General features: G+C 42.4%; 1 protein-coding gene across 1 annotated transcript in view; it reads right to left on the reverse strand.

The window, feature by feature from the left end:
- Positions 1-13,127, reverse strand: part of DISC1 (DISC1 scaffold protein) — a 381,004-nt gene that overhangs the window by 171,744 nt on the left and 196,133 nt on the right. The window lies entirely within an intron of this gene.

Consider the following 13,127-nt stretch of genomic DNA (forward strand, 5'->3'; position numbering starts at 1 on the left):
AGTTTTGTGGGGGCCCCCGGTCTAACCACATACACCAGGGGCTGCCAACCAGTTAGCAACTAAGAGCCAAAACAGTTGCGCTTGGAGTGCAAAGAGCCTCATTTCAGATATTTACTGTTATCTATCTATCCATACAGAGAGAGTCTACTTTGAAACAGAGCTTTTGGACGCACAGTGGCTTACTTCAAAATAGGCGCTATTCCCTGTATTAACAGCACAGATTTTAAAATAGCTGTTTCAAAATAGGTGCTGTTCCTCATGAAATGAGGTTTAGCTATTTCGAAACAAGCCAACTGCTATTTCAAATTTATTTCCAAATAGCAGTTGTGTCGGGTAGATGCTAGGTTAGTTATTTCGAAATAATTTTGCTGTGTATACATATTCAAAGACAAAATTCATTATATGATAATTTCTGTCTTGTTACCCTTTTCAGATCTGGAAGACTTCTGAATGACAAAGGCAGCCGCACCTTGTATCCCAAAACATTTAAATATTAGCATTCCCCTCATCACTAGTACTGTGTGGTGGGGACAGACTTCCTGATTACAGGAAGTGGAGAATGAGAGAAAGATCTTATTTTTGTAATGATAATATACACCTCATTTTACCTAATTGATGCAATCCTGCTGGACTGCATAGAGTTGAATGAAAGGAGGCAGAGAAATAGCAGTCAGGAAACAAACAATATTAGAAATGACACCTAGGATAAACACCTTCAAGGGGGTGAAGATTGCAGTAAAATGGTCACCCTGGTGTTAACTGGGTCACCTAGAATATTAAAAGTTGGAGCCATGTTGCATTCCTCCCTATTTCCTGTTTGTAAGTGGGAGTTTTCCTCCCCTACTCAGGTTGCCGTGGCACAGTTTACTAAAGCAGCAAATTCTCCAGCTTGCAGTCCTGTGAGCTAAGTGTTATTTTTGTTGGACTATGTAGTTCATTTACAAAACAAACAAAAGAGATGGCATCGTTAATTGGGAGGATGCTATTTTCCAGGCACTGGGCACTGTTACAGAACTGATTTGCCAAGGCTGAAAGCCTGGAGATCAAAAAGACCACAGACAGTTTAAAAGCTCCCTCCATTTGTATGGTGGGGAAGAGGAAGGAGAGAAAGAAGAAGCTGAAGGGGATAGTTATGGAGCAGATTAGCATGAGGAGAGGAAGACGAAAGGATACCATCAGTAGTTCCTAATGGTGAAGGAGCCTCTGATATACAGTAAACTCTTTCATATCCAACATTCTATCATCAGGAACTTTTAAAAAACCACCATTTTAACCATAAGTAAATTTTAGTGACGTTTTCCATAAGTACAGTAGAGTGAAAATAAATACAAATAAATACAGCAAATACAGTATAAGTTTACGGTATACAATACTATTATTGTTGGTAAATAAAGAACTCTGCATATGTTTTTGTTTGTTCTTTAATATCTAATCCTGTTCTCCTTTAGTGTTATACATTGCTAGGTATAGCTCTATATTATCCAGAATATTTGAATACCCAGCAACCTCCTGGTCCCAGAGCTGCTGGACATGAAAGAGTTTACTATATTCCCCTATTATACAAGTAGCTGTTAGGGCCTGACTCCTCCACCAAGCAACTCTTCAGTTTCTTCTCCTTTCCATGGAACTACTCCTGATGCCTTCACCCAACTATTTTACAACTGATCTTTACATCTCTTGCAATCACTCAGTTGCAACAGCACAGGAAACAAGCAGGCAAGTTTCCAAAGTTAAACAAGGCACAGAATAAAATAACTGAACAGGGAATTTTGGGGGGAAGAAATCACCAAATCACACAGTAAATAAGCCAGCCCCTCATTCCTTACCTTGCCTCAGCACCACAATCCCATTCGCCACAGATTTAAAGGGATAAAATAAGTAATAGATTTGGTCTATCATTATTGAACATCCAACACATGAGCAGTACTGTACTTCTCCTTGATATGAAATTCAAAGTTAGCAAGGTTCAAAGAACTAGAAGGTCAATGAAATGTCACTTGAAAGGGGATTAAAGTAAAGAAACATATGGTTGACAAACATCAAAGGAATATTTTAAAATTCTTAATAAGGTCTGAAATTATTAACTGTAGTACTTGGCATAAAAGCTAGGTAATTGCCAACATTTATTTGAAAACAGTGGGTCTTATCAAACAAGACTTCCTAAAAATTTGACTAACAAAACTGATTAGTAGAAATAAATGATCTCCTTGGGCATGTGATACACTGTATTAGTACACAAGCAATTTATTAAAAAGGTCAATGTGTGGGTATTCACAATTGATTCTTGGATAGAAAGAGACAGATCTTGCAATTATGAGTGTTCTGGTATTATGCTACTATGCAACATCAGCTTCTACTGGCTTTAACTGGAGCTGATTGTGCTCAGCAGCAGACAGGATCAGGCTCACCCAAGGGCAGAAGGAGGGGTGCACAATGTTTATAAATTTCTGATTGAGGTCTTTTGCATGCTATCGCTACATAATAAACAGCAATGTAAAAGTCAGGGGACACACTGAGATAATGATCAAATTTTCCAAGTTTCAGCACTACAGCAATATTAACATTTATACAAGTGAAACCAAAAATATTATGAGTTTTGATATAAATTATATTTGCCAATGAGACCAAGGTAGATGGGGGAGCTCATACAGATGAGGCATGCAACAAATTATCCTTTTCTACTATACAGTGTAATCTCTTTCAGCAGAGGTCACCCAATAAAATTAATTGGCAGCAGGTTTAACAAAAACAAGAGGAAATATTCTTTGCTTTGAGATGTTGTGATGGTCAAAAGTATAACCAGTTTAAAAAAAAAAAAAAAAAAAAGAACTGGGCAAGTTCACAGAGGATATAGCCGTTAATGGCTATTGGACAAGATGATTAGGAAGGCAAAACCAAACCTCTGAGTGCCAGAATGGGAAGACAGGCTGGATCTGCACAAAATTGTTCTGTTCTATACAGCCCTATCCCCTACACTCCTGAAAGGCTCTGATACTTGCCACTGTCAGAGCCAAGATACTGGGCTAGGTGGACCATTGTTCTACCCCAGCATGACAGTTCTTAAGCTCTTAAATGATAGCATATGCATCTAATAACAAGCCCAGAGGAGCTTATGTAGGCTTGGATTTTAAAGTGGCCACAATTAAGGAGAGCTGAGCATCTAATTTCTTTAAGACCTTCTGAAAATCCAGGATTAAGTGTCTGACAAAACTCTTAGCAATTAAGCCTCAGCAAACCCATAAGGAAGAAAAAAAATCTCCTTTTTACAAATGAAGAAACTGAGGCACCGAGATTAATAGACTTCCCCAGAGTCACACAAGAAGTCTGCAGCGGTGATGGGAATAAAAGTGAATGAATTAGGGCACTTCAGGTACCTCAATCCAAAATTTCGATCTTCAGAACTGCAGCTCACATTCTGCAAGTCCTGCAGGCACCTAGAGCCCTTGGTACTTAAGTGTCCACCAATAAAGTAACCATGGCAGCTATCATTCTGCCAGTGGGCAAGGGCACATGTAAAGCTGCCTAATTCCTGACATCACCAAGCTGCTCAATGCCTAGATTCTAGCAAGATCTTTAAATTAGCCATTTCCCCACTTATTTCTCTCATGGCACCCAATCCGGCTGGCATGCTTAGAAGCCACTTAAAAGCACACCTATCAGATTAGCCCTACACTAATCAGCTCCAAGGAGAGGGTGGTGCCCATTCCCTAAAGCTCTGTGGTCAGAGCACTCACCAAAGCTGTGGGAGACTGTGATGAGATGTGCAAGCCTTAAACTGGAAAGGAAGTTGGTCGGGGTCTCACTACAACTGCTAAGCTCACACAGCCTCCAGGGGGAGATTGAAAGGGATACAAAGTTACTATGGGTGAGCAGACAATGAAGGTGAGCTCATATCCACTCTGAGCTCTTGAGACTGGCACCACAGCAGCTAGTTTAGACATCTCATCTTTGCATTTTAATTATTTACTTTCCCCTATGGAAAGAGAGGGAACTGGTAGGAAGCGATGTAGGAAATCAGCCTAATAGCACTCGTTGGTGTGGGATATAGCTACCTATCACGTGGCTCATTACTGGACCCTGATGGAGGTGAAGCTAGGCTGTCCTACCAACTCCTAATAAAGGAGGATTACAAAGGCCTATCTTTGATGTGGGTAACCGAGTCGGGGAGAAGACTGCAAATAAAAAAGGTCTGCGCTGTGAGATCATGACCAAGGGGGGCCACTTAATCTCAAAGGCTCTGCACTTATAATTACCCAGAAAGGGACAGCCTTGAGCACGTGACCTAGCCAGATGGTCAAAGTCACAGGAAAAGTGACCAGAGCAAGTGCAGCAGTGATGGCCACCAGTAGATTTCAAACAGAGAGGAACTGCCCCCCGCCCTCCAATGAGTCAACTCCTTCACACACAGACCCAGGTTCTAATCCTCACTCTGCCTATCATATAGAATGAACTTGAGTCCAGGTCTCTACTGCCCAGTTGAGTGGCTATTCGATATTCCAGAGTGGGGATCAATCACTCTCCTGCTGAAGCAGTTTCACTTTGTATACAATAGTTCAATAATCCTTGGAACGAAGACTGGAACTTGGGGCTCTCAGGCCTGTGCCTTCACCCCTGGGCTACAAAGTTATTCTCGCACTCTCTTTGGCCCAAACATATTTAGATAGTCAATATTCATCCAATATCCGATTCTGGCAGAGTGGGAACTTGAATCCAGGCCTACTGCCCCCTGACCACTCAAGTATTTATATAAGGAAGAATGGCTCTTCCTCCTGCTCAGACTTTTGTGAGAAAGAACTGTCTTTGTGAGAGTCCTGAACCCTCCACCTATCATCCCTCTCTTGGAATGAACACCTCCCTCCAAGCTAGAGATAGATGTTTCCCACTGGCTGGCTGGCTGGCTTCAGGAGTGCTCAATTCTGCAGGTTGACTTTTATAAATGACATTCTTAGGTACTCAACTTCTCCCATGCATTGTATATGGAGCCTGGGCAACCAGAGCAAGTGAGTGATTCCACTGGGCAGGCAGCTGCCTAAACTTAGGCACTGCGACATGGAACCTAATTCCCCTTTATGGATTTGGCCTTTAGGAGCTGAAATCCTATTGTCAGTTTGTCTAAAGCTCCAAAGTGCTGAAGTCACTTTTGAAATGCGACTTAGGCTCCTAGGTCAGTTAGAGCAACGAAGGGTCCTGTGGCACCTTATAGACTGCTGCTTTTGTATTTAGCCAGCCATTCACTGTGAAAATGTCAAAGGGAAGGAGGGAATGGCTGTGAATGGCTGGCTAAATACAGAAGCAGCTTCCCCTCCCTTGGTGTTCACACCTCCAGATCAACTGCTGGTAGTAAGCCTCACCCTTGCTGACTGAGCTAACCTTGTTATCCCCACCCTTGCTCTGGCTCATTTATACCTGGCCCTGCAGATTTCCAAGACCAGCATCTGATGAAGTGAGTCTGTGCTCACGAAAGCTCATGCTCAAAACTTTTCTGTTAGTCTATAAGGTGCCACAGGACGCTTCGTTGCTGTTACAGATCCAGACTAACACGGCCGCCCCTCCGATACTAGGTCAGTTAGGTGCTTTTGAAAATTTAAACCCAGGTCTCAAGATTCTGCCTTCTGCTTTAGCCATTAAACCATGACTCTCCCTCCTTCCCTTTGACATTTTTCATTCGGCAGGATCCCAAACTGCTCTGTAAGCTTTATTTAACTAGAAACTGGTGCATTAAAAAAAAAAAAAAAACTTCATCTGCCACTGATTTTAGAAGCAAGTCAGGGGCCTGACTCAGCAAAATACTAAAATATTTGTCTAACTTTAAGACTGCAAGAATCCTATTAAAGGCAAGAGAACTACTCACCAACTTAAAGTTAGGCACACACATAAATCCATGTGAAACTGGGACACAAACTGGAACTTTGTGAAAAAAATCTATAATAAAAGGAAAACTGGACAGAGCAGAAGGTTACAGGCAGAATAGCATGTGGTGTATAAATCACTACTAAATGCTAGCTATGTAGCAGAGTGCACTCAGCTGCTTCACTTGAGAGGAAAGGCAAAGACTCGGATGGGAAGACAAAAGTCCAGTTGAAGATAAAAAGGAGTAAATCCAGGGGGCAAAATTAGGTGAAATGTCTAGCAGGGAGCAACAGAATAAACTAAGGATGGAATAGTTGTCTTCATCCTGAGCTCCCTTTTCTAATTTTTAAGATGCAAGTCTAAAGTTAATTTAATTCTTGATTTAGTTTTAAGATATTAGAAACCAGTACTTAAGGAGTTAGTATCTCCGCCTCTCCCACTAGAGAGACAGGATCCAAAATGTAGCACTTTAAAGACTAACAATACGATTTATTCGGTGATGAGCTTTTGAGGGATAGACCCACTTTGTCAGATCAATTTCATTTCCAATACAGACAGACATTTATAAGTACAGAGGACCAAAAAAACCCATAAGTGTCCTGCCTGAGATAATCAGGAAGGACACAACATCCTCCATCCCTCTGCCACCCAGTTCAGTCCTATGTACTTCATTTATCAGTTTTTACTGGGGAAAAAAAATTTTTTTTGTCTTCTGTACTTATATACATCAGTCTGTATTGGAAATTAGATTGATCTGAAGAAGTGGGTCTGTCCCAAGAAAGCTCCATTGAGTAAATCATTTTGTCAGTCTTTAAAGTGATAAATTTCTGCTGTTTTGTTTTGAGTGTAGACTAACACAGCTACCTCTATTATTTAGGATCCAAAATCTTGATTATCTAATTTTAAACCACCTGTAACTGAAATGCAGCCACCTTTGAGACAGAAAATGCAGCCCTTCAAACATCTAAATACTTATTCACAGGCCAAATTCTCTCCTGCATCTCCACCTTTTCACCACTACAACCACATTTAATGCAAGGGGGTTGTACTTACTTAACTGAGAGGAGAATATAAGCCCTTCAATTTAACTCCTAACAAAGGAATAGTCAAGTCCTGTGTGGTATGTCCTGATATGAAAACATCAAAATTAAAGTTGTTCTCTGACAGTTGATGTTTCTCTGCATTATAATTTAAATTTATTCCATAATGTCTACTGTAATTTGTAGGTAGGAAGTTATAGTCTGTCATGTAAGAAATACATTGCTATCTTAGCAAGAATGACAGCTAGTAGTGAGTTACAATTGCAAAGAACAGAACAGATTCCAAAGTAATTTACCAGTCCTTTGTACTGTATGTTTTGATGATGTTTCAATAAAGATTCATGGGCAAGCGTTTTATACTCTCTCTCTCTCTCTCTCTCTCTCTCTCTCACACACACCCACACCCACACACAAGAAAATAAAAAGAAAAAGAAACCTTTGCCCCTTTAAAAAATAAAAATAAAGTTGGAAAAGAATCAACTTTTCCTAAATAACATTTCACTACATTTTGTTTCTGTGATTAGCCTGCATTTTAAAATCCAGGAGGGAGATAATTTAAAACAACTAATGATCAAGGTGACTTGTGACCTTGTAAACTGCTGGCAAATCTCCACATACTTTGGCATGAAATCAAACCATATTCTCTCTACCAAAATGAGCTATCAATAACCAAAATGTTTTGATCCTGATTCAGCAACTCTTACTTTCATTTAATAGAAAAACTGATTTCACAAGTAGTGTGACAGACACTCCCTACCAAAAGGTCCCTTGCTCTTTGGAAGCAACTCTCACCTTACACTTTACAAACTTGATGTAACTTTGTTCTCACCCACAATTATTTCCAATTTGGGAGCAACTTATACCTCCAGATTAGCGGCACTGCTATAGGCACTTGCATAGCCCCACAGAATGCTAACACGTTTATGGCTGACTTAGAACAACGTTTCCTCAGCTCTCATGCCAGTTACCCCTCCTTTACTTACACTACATTGATGACATCTTTTTCATTTAGACTAATGATAAAGAGACTTTGGAGGAATTCCACAGAGATTTTAACAACCTGCACCCCACCATCAATCTCAGCCTTGACAATTCCACATGAAAGATACACTTCCTGGACACTGCAGTACAAGCCACTAATGCAACAGTCAATCGCCCCTCTGCTACATGTATGGGACAAACACTTCGTCAAAGAATGAATGAGCACAGAGCAGACATCAGGAATCTGAATACACAAACCGCACAGTGAGCATTTCAGTGGACATCCTGTTAAAGACCTGAGAACTTGTCCTATAACGAGACTAACAGCAGATTACAAAGGGAGATGTGTGAACTGAAGGTCATACTCAAATTCAATACATTAATGCTTGGCCTCAGTAGATAGAAATAACTTCATGTATTACAAGGACTGTTTCCCTTCCTTTTGCATTTGTAATGATCTCAGGCAGGAAACTTATTAGTATCTTGTACCCCTCACCCTCCCCACTTCAATTCTATGTATCTGATTTGTCAGTTTTTATTTCAATTTTTTTGGACCTCTGTGTTATATAACAGTCAGTCTGTACTGGAAATGCTATATCTCTAGAACTGAAGAAGTGGGTCTGTCCCACAAAAGCTCATCACCTAATTATTTTGTTAGTCTTTAAAGTGCTACATGATTGCTGCTTTGTTTTGTTAGAATACAGACTAAGACCTCTCTATTACTGCTCCACCTAAGTCTTATTTACGTGCATGCTCCGCTGTATGGATATGAGCCTTGTATCTACAGAAAATGGAATACCTTGTGTCAAGATCCATAATCAGTGTGAGATATATGCATGGCAATACTTAAAGATTAATGTAATCATGAAGTAGGCTTCATGGACATGGAGTAAATCTTAGGTATGTTTACACTGCAATAAAACCCACCGCTGGCCCATGCCAGCTAACTCCAGCTGCAGGGCAGTTTAATTGCCACATCGATGTCCAAGCTTGGGCTGGAGCTTATGGTCTAGGAACCTGCAAGATTAGAAGGTCCCAGAGCTCAGGCTGCAATCCCATAGCCCAAGCCCTATGAGCTGCTGTCAGCTAGCACTGGGACAGCCGTGGGTTTTTTTATTGCAATGTAGCCATACCCTTAGTCACCAAGAGATAATAGGTCTGAGTGATCGCCCTTTTAGGCTGGAGAGAATTGTCATCTCACCCTGTTTAGCCAGTGATGCAATAAAAGGCTCAATTGTTTAGCCTTGATCAATAGCAAGACTATCAATGGAAAGCCATCAGAGGACAGTCACGGCCCACGGAATGTAAAAGATAAACCTTACAACAAGACAGTAGTTGGATGCCTGAGAGTACAAATACATGACTGTTCAGCATAACGCAGAGAAGGGAGAGGTGCCCTGGATCCTTTCACTGAGGAGATACCTTGACAAGAGAGGTGATCTCATGAAATATTGGATCCTAACTCCTTAAGTATTGGTTTCTAATATCTTAAAACTAAATCAAGGATTAACTTTAGAGTTGCAGCTTAAAATTAGAAAAGGGAGCTCAAGATGAAGACAACCATTCCATCTTTAGTTTATTCTGTTGCTCCCAACTATTGCAAGGGACACAGCAGGGAACATGATAAAGTATCACATGTAGGAAATATCCAGAACAAATTAGACTCAATTAAGTATCTGTGTATTAATATAAGGTACAATTTGAGATTAAAAGCCTTCCCACGGTTGTGTTTCCTTGCAGGAGAGGAGTGTACAGAAAGCCTCAACCCACTTTATGCAACTGCAGTACTGGCTTGTAATCAACTTTACATGAAGCAGTTAGAAAAACAGACAAGCCATAACCAAGGTCAGTACAGCAATGCTGCAAAGAAGCAAGGGCTACCAGTTTGAGGAGCTGGTTATACCCCCTTATTCATATGCAGAGTCAGTAGCACTAGCAATACAAGGGAGCAAAGCATTCCATTTGAAATTCCTCTGCAAAATACCCATAAGAATAGACCCTGCACAGAGGAATTCTGCAGAGACCAGAGGAGCTGATCCCTTCTCTTTTGCACACAACACAATCTGACCTGTGAAGCAGCAGCATATGCTGCTCACGCTGTGCTCTCCCTATCTGGGGACATTGCAGAGAGTTGTTGGAAAAGCAACAAAAAAAACAAGAGGAGACTGGAGAGACTGACTTAAAAGGAAAGATTAAGAGTTAACTACATTCAGCTTGGCTAAGAAACAACTTAGCGGGATAGGGGCAGACATATGAGCTTCCAAATATTTGAAGGGTATAAATAGCAAGGCGGGAGATTAATTATTTAGAGTGGTACAAGTAGGTACAATTAAGAGCAACAGGATGAAATTAAAGAGGCAAGATCTTTTCTTGAACTAACTTCTGTTGGTGGAGGAGACAAGATTTTGAGCTGTAGGGAACTCGAGACGTGTGCAGACAGAAGAGCTCTGTAAGCTCAAAATCTGGTCCAGTAAAAACCTTTACGTTACCCACTTTGCCTCTTCTACACAGCGTGACCCACACAGCTACAACACTGAAAACAGAATGAAATTAAGAAAGAGAACATTTAGGTCAGGGGTCGGCAATCAAAACAGAGAGAAGAGCCATTTTTTTCAACGTGGTAAAAAACAGCCACGATACATGTGACTACGAGACGGTCCTTAATAAACACCATCAAACCATATTTTTGTCACCCCTATTTTAAGAAGAGCACACACACAATGATTTGTAATGCACTAAATGTTTACTGTGTAAGAGCCATTTGCATTTCATTTTGCTGCCCCCAGGTACTGCAGGGACAAAGGTGGCTGCAGCTCTAGCTCAGGGGGATGCGGGGAGTTTGAGTGGGAGCCGCCAACTGCAACTGCCTTTGTGCCTGCAGCAACAGCCGGCAGCATAACCAACTGCAAATGGCTTAAAGAGCCACATGCAGCTTGGATGGAGCTGGCCAGCTGGTTAATTGTGCCCCAAGGTGACCCTGTCCTGGCTTCAGCTGCTGTGGGCACTCGCAGCGCCATGCCCCATCCCAGGAACTCACCTGCTGGGTTTGTAGAGTGCTGGGGGGCTGTTGGGTGAATGAGGTTTGGGGAAGGAGCAAGGTTTGGGGGGATGCCAGGAGGCTGCCTGTGAGTATGCCTTGGGGGAGACGCTGGGTTTGGGGGTGTTGGGGGTTGCTGGGTGAGGGGGGTTCCAGGGAGAAGCTGGGTTTGGGGGGTTGGGGTGGACATAGAAGGGAGGAGCAGGCTGGGGTCAGTCTGCCCCCTGCCACTCCCTCCTCTGTACCTCTGCTACCTATTGTCCTGGCTGCTTCCTCCTGCCCTGATCCCTGGAGGCTGCAGCCAGCTCAGCCATCCCTCCTGGCTGCAGCCCAGCTGCCTGGGTGCCAATCTGTGTAGCAGGCGTGAGGGGAAAGCAGGCACTAGCATCACCTGGGCTCCCTCTTTCTGGGTGTGGCTGATGCCGCCTCCTGTAACTCACTTGGCCTCCCTGCCTCATCATCTGTGTGACAGATCAGGTGGGACTCCTGCCTGTGAAGGAATCACTCCAGCACAGTGGGGTTCAAATAACCCTTTACTTATTGCGTCTCACATGTAAGGCCTAGTCACGTATATACCCTGCCTCTCTGGCTGGCTGTTAAACAGAGAACATGCTGAGAACCACTGGTGCACTGAAGTACTATTTATAGAGCTCCTGCCCAATTTTTACCCCCAACCCCAGTGCTTAATACCTATTCCCTGGGGTACTGCAAGTGGTTTTCAAAGAGCTACAAGGGGAGGAGCCCTGTGCTGTCAGACCTGCTCTCCGCCTCTCTCCACCTACAAGATAGTGCAATGGCCTTGTAAACCCAAGGCTGCGAACACGATCCATGAGGGGCCTTTCAAGCTTCTGGGGCAGGTTAGATTTAAAAGAAGCGGGTCAGGGATGCTGCTAGGTCCTGCTGTGAGTGCAGGGGACTGGACTTGACCTTTCACAGTCCCTTCCAGTTTTACGAGATAGGTGTATCTCCTTGACAGGGTTTTCTTTGGGAGTGAGGGAGGATGAGGCAACATCTGGATGGCTGAGCTACCAGCACATCCTCCCCTACAAAAGCAGATACTGACGAAAGTACGGTTTGAGGGTATTTATTCAGGACTGTCTCATATTCCCATGCATTGCGGCTCTTGAAGTATTGATTTAGTAACTGAATTTGAGAAAATGGCTCTTCTTGCTATTTTAGTCGCAGACCCCTGCCCTCGGCTCTGGTATAAGAAATGCCCCCATCACTAGAGCCAACACGGAGGTAACATTCTAACACTTCTCCCCAGGGTGTCACCTAAGAACAGAGCTCAATCGCTTCCTTCTCTGAATCCCTCAAACACAGATCTGTCCCAGTAACTACTCATGGGAGGGTCATTCGCGCTGGGTCTACGCTAGAGTTTTGTCGACAAAAGGGGCCTACTGTCGACATAACTCAGGAAGCGTCTACACACTTACAGCATTCTGTCAAGAGAGTCTTGACAGAACTCTAAGGGGGTCTGTCCCATGAAAGCTTATCACCTAATAAATTATTTTGTTAGTCTTTAAAGTGCCTTTTTGTTTTTAACTCTCAAAAATTTGAGGCATAATCTGTCGACAGAGTACTGTTGCTAGACATGCACTGTAGCCACTTCTGTCGACAGAGACGACTTCTGGTTGCCAGACGACCCTTTGAAGAGCTGCCATATTTATTATTTTCCCCATTCCTATACAATAACTACTATGAATTTATAAACATGAGGGGGCACAATTTTATATTCTTGCCTGAGGTGCAAAATTAGCTAGTTCCAGCACTGTGTGTGCACCATTGTCTTCCTGACTTTCCACTCCTGAACCTTCTCTCTCTCCTGAGGACACTAGGGGGAGTTATCCAGTGTTTCAAGATCACATACTGTTTGCCATTTAGGTATGAGTTGTTCATTTTTGGGCTTTCAGATGTTCACCGTTTCTTGAAAATAATTAGAAGGGTGTTTTTTGTTTGTTTTTGACTTTGCAAAGAAGCCACAAAGAAGCGCTTAAAGAGCCGCAAGCACCTCTGGAGCTGCAGGTTTCAGGCCCCTGATTTAGGTTGAATACCAAGGAAAAAACATCATGAGAGCAACAACCTCCTGAGGAAAGCAGTGGAAATGGCATTAAGGAAGCTATAGACTAAATGACCATACATATTTTCTTCTACTGCTGACTTCTGAAACTCAACAATGATAATGATGAAGAGAAAGAACAGACAGTGAAGCATAAAAT

This window comes from Carettochelys insculpta, chromosome 3 (genome assembly GCF_033958435.1).
Source record: "Carettochelys insculpta isolate YL-2023 chromosome 3, ASM3395843v1, whole genome shotgun sequence".
Taxonomy (NCBI): Eukaryota; Metazoa; Chordata; order Testudines; family Carettochelyidae; genus Carettochelys; species Carettochelys insculpta.